The sequence below is a fragment of the Humulus lupulus genome, chromosome 2 (assembly GCF_963169125.1).
Source record: "Humulus lupulus chromosome 2, drHumLupu1.1, whole genome shotgun sequence".
Classification (NCBI taxonomy): domain Eukaryota; kingdom Viridiplantae; phylum Streptophyta; class Magnoliopsida; order Rosales; family Cannabaceae; genus Humulus; species Humulus lupulus.
The window spans coordinates 74341401-74350062 of NC_084794.1; positions in this window are offsets into that span (position 1 = coordinate 74341401).

Sequence of the window (8662 nt, forward strand, 5' to 3'; positions counted from 1 at the left end):
ATTACATTTTTGCTCATATCTAAAGCCAATTAAACTCAAATTTATCATCTTAATTCTTGGCATGCGTGATTCATCAAATTTAATATCTTAATTCTTGGCATGCTTGATTGAATTTAAGTATGTATATATCATCTTTAACTTAATATTTGTTATTTGACATCTTAAGGTGACCAATACTATCTTAAAGTATCCAACACCACATGAGAGACTTATTAAATTCAAATTCAAATGTGTGAGACTCTATATATTAGATTATATTAATCACTGTATGCCATATTCTTTGCCCCTTAGCAATTCTCTTAATTTACATACAGTCTCGTAGTACTAATGCCTAAGGTTTAGCTGGCTTTAATTAGGGAATGGTTTCATTTATATATTTTAAGGAGAAATGCAGCATATATTAGATCCTTATATTAATTTGGTGTGCTGAGATGATGATTATTAAGTAGTTGTTCTTGTTAAGTACTTGTCTTCTTATTATTTAAATTAATAAGATATGTTTACAACGATTTTTTTTTTTCAAATTTATTGTTTGTTAAGTAATTAATAAGTTATTGTTTTTGTCAAAAACAAAAGAAAGAAAGTTATTGGTCGTTAATGATAATAATATTAATTTTTTAAAGGATTTTTATCAGAAAACATTGAAAAAAACTACAAAATCTGATAAAATAAATTATCAAATTCATAATTAAAAAAATATCTATCAGTGAGGTCCAGAATTCTCTCATGGTTTGATTTTTTTTCTTTTTCAGTTTGTATTAACTAGGTGAAAGCATACACATTTACTTGTCATCTCTTATATATAAAAATGTGTGGAGAAAGAAAATTTTGTTTTACTAACTTTACGGAATATATTTTTAAAACTTACTTAAAAATAGATATTTATTAATTCTATTAATATAAATTTAAATACTATAAAATATTATTATTATAATAATATTTAATATAAAACTACATATATATAGTAATTATTTTAATATAAATTCAAATTCAAATATTATAAATATCTTTATTATAATAATATATAATACAAAACTAAATATTTAATAACTATATTAATATAAATTTAAATGTTATAAAATATATTTATGTTAATAATATATAATCATATTTTTTTATTAATTATATTAATATGAATTCAAATATTATAAAATACTATTATTATAATAATATTAAATAAAAGATTAGATATTTAATACTTATATCAATATAAATTTAAATATTATAAAATATAATAATAATAATATATAATACATAATCTTATTTTTTATTAAAAAATTATCATTTATGTTTAAAAAAGTTATCATATCATATATATATATATTTTTAAAAAAATCATAAATAGTATTTTGGTTAAATTTTTCATTTAATATGTTTATGTCATTATTTTATATTATTATATTATTACGAATATATAATCCTATTTTTTTTTGCTTATTATATTAATATGAATTCAAATATTATAATAATAATAATAATAATAATAATAATAGTAATAATTAATAATAGACTAGATATTTAAAACTTATATCAATATAAATTTAAATATTATAAAATATCATTTTAATAATAATAATAATAATATATAATCCATAATATTAATTATTATTAAAAAATGATCATTTATGTTTAAAAATGTTATCATATTATATATACATTAAAAAACAATGTTTTGATTTAATTTTTCATATCATTTTTATATATATATATTATTTATTTATTTTAAATTTATATGACAATAATATAAATTTAATAAATATAATTAATGAATTATATAAATAAAACTAGTTTCTTGTATTTAGTATATTATATAAGAATGACATAAATATATTACAAAAAATTTAAACTAAAACTTTGTTTTAAAAAAATAATAATTAATATATAATTTTTTAAATTACAAACCGTCTTACTTACCTCTATTGAAGGTACAAATATTCAGTCATATTCTTTGTTTTTCTAGTTTCTTATGTACTTAAAAAAGAGTAGCGTATTTTTAAATTTGTTTAAAATGTATATATTTTAAATATTTGTATGATTATGAAAAAAAAACAATCGTTAAACAAAATATAGAAAATTGTAAATACATGAATTTTAAAAAAAAATACTATTCTAATTTTTAAATTGATATTTTATTGTAATTTGATGAGTTAGTTGTTCAATTTCAAATATGAGTTTTCAAACCGTGAAGAAGAAAATATCTTTTATTTAATTTAAATATTATATTGTGTTGTAGAGAAAAAAATGGACTAGTTTTTAATAAAAAAATATATATGATTGGAATACATATACTTCTTATACCTAAACAATAATGTTTTTAACCACTCATTAAATTTATGTGTCTCTCCTAGCGCGTTTTATAAAATAATTAATTTTGACTCTAGAACTGTGGTTATAGAAATTGGAAAGAAAAAAAAACCAATTATCGGTTAAAGAAGTATTTATATATACTAATTTTCATATGTAATTGATGATCTTAGCTAGTTTCTTCTATATAATCTCAAATCTATACTAATTCTTTGATCTTTAGCCTTTTGTTAGATCTTGGATTTTATGAGGAAAATAAATAAATTTTTAAAAAAATTATTTTTTTGTTCAAACAAAAATTTGAGAATTCTTCTTTTAGAAAAATTAAAACTTAATGTAGTACAATTTTATAATATTTAAAACAATTATTAATATATTTTAAAAAAATATCTTATAAATTTTTAGGGAAAAAAAATTATTCCCTTTCTTTCTATAGTCTTTTCCCTCATAAAACTTTTCCATAGTAAAATCTATAATCCAAACATAGCCTAAGTCAGCTCTAGCTTATCCAGAATTAGTACTTAAATGACATTTCCATAAAATAATGTTTTATGTATTTGAGTTTTCTAATCTATCAACGATAACAATTATATTATTTATCTTAGATCTTTCTGTACTATTTTGATTATGTACACTCCTATTTTAGGACTGATGTCTCTGAGTTTTATACACAAATTCTTATTGCTGTATAATGTATATGAGCTTATTTGATTTGCTTTGGTACTTATAAGCAAATCATGTTTATTGAGAGCAGAATGGCAAGCAATGCGTTCGCAGCATTAATATTCACTAGTCTTTGCCTGTGCTTTTTCATTAGTTATCAAAATAAAAAAAAAAAATATAAACTTTGTATAAACTAAATCGTGTGTTACCTTGACAAGATACGATTTCCTAATTTAACATTCGATCTCTAGTTCTCTATGTATTGTAACATTATTGATCTCTCTATCAAACACATGTTTACTGTTCCTAAACTTTGTTTAACAAAAATCCGTGAACTTCCAATACGATACAATTCAAGCCAAAAAGTTTCAAACAGAGATGGTACTTTAGATAAATTAAAAAAACCCAATCAGAAAAAAAAAAAAAAAGATGTAAAGGAGAAGAACAGCAGCTCTAACATTGAATTTCTCAATCGGGTACCAGAAGAGGGGGGAGGAGATTTGAGGAGGGGATCGATCTTGGACGAACAGGAGTAGCAGCATTCTCACTTGAGCAAATGTAGTCGCATCTACTAGGCCTAACAACCCTATACAAACCATTGCTTGACAAGATAAAGATGTCTTTCTTGTTATCTTGGCCAAAAGAGAATATGAAACTAAGTCCTGTTTGGTGATTTAACTAAAATAACTGTTTTTTATTTTTAAAACTTAAAAGTTATTTTTTGAATACAAATAAGGATGTTTATCATTGTTTTCATAAAACAACTTTTAAAAATAAAATTACAAAAACAGAAAATTTTAAAAACAAGATATTCTCAATAAAAACATATTTTTTTCAAATTTTTTTTCTCAAATAACATTTTTAATTATTATTAGCTCACTTTTGCTCTTCTCATTTTATCTAACATTATTTTCTCTCTTATTATTTTTCATCTCCTTATTTTCTCTCTCATCACTTAGTATCTTATTATTTTCTCTCTCATCACTTAGTATCTCATTATTTTCTCTCTCATCACTTCCTATATCATCTTTTTCTCTATCTCACAATTTTCTCTCTTATTTTTTTTCTTGCATCAATTTCTCTCTTCTCAATTTTTCTTCCTCAAAATTTCTCTCTCCTTATTTTTCATCATTTTTTCTTTCACATTACTTTTTCTCATTATTTATTTTTACAATGTCAAACAAGCATTAAGCTTCTAAAATCGTAGGATAGTCTCACGCACAATTGACTGGAATTTTCCTACTTGTACAGTTCCTACAATCTTTTGGATTTTCTGTTCCTGCTCACATACCAGCACCATATAAATCTGCATAAAGGTATCTGCAAGTAGAAGAACAAGTCATTTTCATTACCTCAGTATGTGAACTTGACATGTTTAAACGAAGAAAGAAAGAAAGAGAAGAGAGGAGAATGTTGTTGGAAATAAATATGTGGACTAGTATAAACATATCTAGCATTGTTAAACAATCATATTTGATTATGGTATTATTGGAGACTATGATGAAATGATGCTATTTTTCTAAACAAATAGATGGTGTATTATGTGACCAGCCCATTGGATCACATACACTTAATTTGATCCAAAATCAATGCTCAATAACCCAAATGTATATAAGAGAAATGAATTAATATTCTTTTTCTAACTCTTGATATATGTGATATAGCATAATGTATATTATTGGGTCTGTGTGCATTGTTGTTTTGGGGAGACTTTACTAAGTGAAATAAAGAGTACTCCAGAAGAGATTATCTCACATTGATCACCTTCTAATCCCTCTTGCTGGTTTTTGAGGTTGTAGAAGATGGTACTTGCTCAAGGAGAACATAGTGTTGTTTCTAACTCGTTTTCTTTTAGTATACTTTTCAAATTCAAATGTATGTTTGTTTGATGAGCTTGATTATGTGTAATCCTTGAATAATTGTTTGATGCTCATCTAAGTTTTAAGAAATATAAGTTTTGGTTACCTTCCATATGCATACATGCATGGAGCAGTAATAATAACCATTTAATGGAAGCTGATCCTTCAATCTTGTTGTAGTAACCGGTACACATATCTTGGTCATGTTACGTTGGTATTATTATTATTATTATATTCATTTATGTAATTATTTACTTATGTATTTACACTACAACATTTAATGATAATACCGCCGGTAGGCTCCACCACTATTAACCCTCATCTCCGCCTTTATTATTAAGTATCGGTGGGGATCCGCTACTAATACCCTATTAGTATTAACTTGACGCTAATAATATGTATTAGCGGCAGGTATTAGCAGCGGATCCCCACCGCTACTTTATGTGTCATAATTGAACATTGACACAAAATAACATTTATTAGCGGCGAGTATTGACCATGGGGTTCGCTGCTAATGATTTTAATTTTTTTTATTAAACTTTTTAATATTTGTGGTACCCTAATTTTAGCTCGAGTCATTCACTCAGTTCGGATACAGCTGGGAAATAAATATACATATAAATAACCAAGGGAATGATATATGCTTGTTATTTATGTAAGCAACTCCAGTTTCACATGGGCACATGTGGTGTTAGACGTCCTGGGTTTAACTCGAGCTACAGACAAGGTTGTGAAGTGTGAGCTCATAATATTCAAACGGCATTCGAAATACGAGCTTGGAGGAGATGTTCAGCTCGTGCTAACTCGAATGTATTGCATACTCAAGGATCCCTGGAGACTCGGAATCTCATTATACAGTTATTTATGACCAGGTTGTCATATTTAATCTCCCAGATATTAGGAGAACATTTACTGTATGATCAAATCATATCCCATTATAAATGAGAAATATACGTATTAAACGTAATAAATATGTATATGCATAATTGACTCACGCGGTTACCCAAAACTGTCAATGGAATTTCTCTATAAATACTGAGAATATTGGACAGGAAAATGGACCGCTTATTCTGTAATACTAAAACTCTGCCAAAATAAGGAGTGAAACAGCAATAATATAGACTCGTGGACTAAGTGGATTTTAACCACTGAAGCACGTAAAAGATTTGCATTCTTGTGAATTCATTTTATTTTTTCATTGCAGTTTATATTAAGCACTAATCTATCTTACTATTTCTTAATACACTGTTGACAAAAAACCGCGTCAATAATAATTTTTTAAAATAAATTAATATTCACTAAATTTAAATATTTTTAAAACTAATTCATAATAAATTTTAAGAAAATAACAAATTAATGAATTTAAACATAACTAACATTAAAATTAATATTTATCAAACAAACTAACTAATACCGATATTGTCATAATAAATATATACACTATGTTAATTTAATTAAAATGCATAAACTAATCACTAAATATAATCATTAAGGACAATTTGGTAATTCTCCTCATCTTCAACATTTTGTTGTGGTTGTAGCGGTGGTTGTGGCTGTGGTTGTAACGATGGGTGTGGCTGTGGCGGTGAAGGAATATAAGGCTGCTCTGAAGTTCGTCCAAGCGTGAGGTCCCCAAATTGATCCTGAGGCTATGTGTGTATCGGGGTGGATAAAAAAGGTTGTTCATGTTGCTGTGACCCTCCCCCAAACTCACCATATCTAAAAAATGGTTGCTGCTGCGAGGAACCCCCAAGTTCACCATACCTAGAAAATGGATGTTGCTACGACGAACCCCGAACATCACCATACCTAAAATTAGGCTATGAATGCTGCATCGATCCTCCTGGAAAGTCAGTAAGTTTAAAATAAAGTGGAGGAGACCAGGATTAGTGTCCAGATATGTACTGATTTTGATACTGTAGAGGTTGTTGCAATGACATATATGGCAGATACTATGGATGAGACTGGTACTATTGTTGTGGCATTGTATGAAGGTCAGGATGGACAGTGTTACTCTGAGAAGACGTACCACCTTCAAATTGTGATAGAAAATACATCTGCAACAAACTGTCAAATCGTGGGTCATACAGATTACTGGGTTGCTGAGGTGTCACCATCTGAATCGTCTAACGCATTGCCTTCATCATTAGAGTCATAGTAGTCATATCTTCATGGGGCGTAGGAGAAGTATATGCTTGGGACTGAGTGTAATTTGTAGAGCTAGAGGTTGACTTTCTCCCTTTCCTTTTCACCCTATAACCCACTCCTCTTTGGTAGTCAGATCTCTCCCCGAGTACTTTACTTAGTATCTTGTATTGATCGACCACTGACGAATCAACCCCAAATTCAGTACCAGACCCCTCACTTTGATGTTGAGACTGCCTTTCAGCGGTGACCTCTCAAGCTCCGCCGCCACTTTTTCCTTTATAAAGGATACATTAGAAACATAAAACTAAGATAATTTTTCAAATATGAGAACACAATAATATTCACTTGCATAATCTTGTCGGGTTTCCTCGTTGACGAAAGTTTTTGTTGATATTTTCATATGAACATCCCTCCAAGTATCAACAACATGCGTATCTGGGTGGTCCTGTACAAATGTAAACAAAGTGTTTTAGAACGTGTTATTTTGTAAAATTAAATTAACATCTTCACTTACATATTCATGACGCTTAGCTGCCAATGATTTTGTGCCTTGCATTGTTACATACTTCATTTGTTTTCTGTTTGCCTTGTTTTTGGCAGAGCGAACAAAAAATCTTTCGCTAAAAAACAACTCACAAGTATCCTTCCATCTCTCCTTAGAGCAATGGTTAGGTGGCTTAGAGAGGACATTCTCCCAATCTTCTGGTTCCATGTAATGATTTTTAAAGTGTTTATGTGTGATGGTCTTTCTCTCACGATATCTTTCGCCCATCTCCTTATACGTAGTTGCCAGAACTGACTCAGGTTATGGATGACCATCTATATTATAATAATACTGCATTCAGAAAAGAAAAAAAAAACATTTTAGATGAATTTGTAAATAATGCCAATAATATTTTTAATTTTTTTACACTCATCCGATCAACTACTTGATCCTTAAACTGTTGAGACACATCAGCAAAATCCAAGTAATCTCCCGAACACAACATTGAGACGTGAGTGCCCAAGGTTAACATGCAAACAAAATCTTGGCACTCCTTCCCAACCACTTTTTTCATCACGAGATCAAGCTCTAGATACAATAGTTTACCGACTTTCTTCCTTCGTTCTTCAAGAGAATTGTTACTAGTAAGGCCACGACCCTTTCTTCTTGTTGGCGGGGCTTTAAATTTTTTTTAACAATGACCAATACTAAGATTGTTTTTATATTTCTCTAACACTAAATTTTTCAAAAATAATTTTGATATGAAAAATATTTAACCTAATTCACAAGATGACGGTAACCTAGAAGGATCTGGCAGGTCTCGACCACCACCATCTCCATTGTAATAGGTTGTTATATCAACTAACATTATACTTCAATGTATAGTTATGTTACATAATAATTACAAATTATCTTTATTATATTTCAATATATAGTTTTGTTACATAACAATTATTATAATTAAATTTAGTTAATTTTTTAAATATTAAGCTAATTATTAATTTAATATAATATAATCATTATTAAATTTAAATTATTTTTATTCATTTTAACATTTCTTACAAACTTTTTATTAGTAATTAAATTTTATTAAAATGTGTAAAATTTCTACCGACATTTCGACAACATAACAATTATATTATAACATGCCCAAAAATCTTAAACCTACAAATAAAAACAAATACAGTCCAAAAAATACATGATA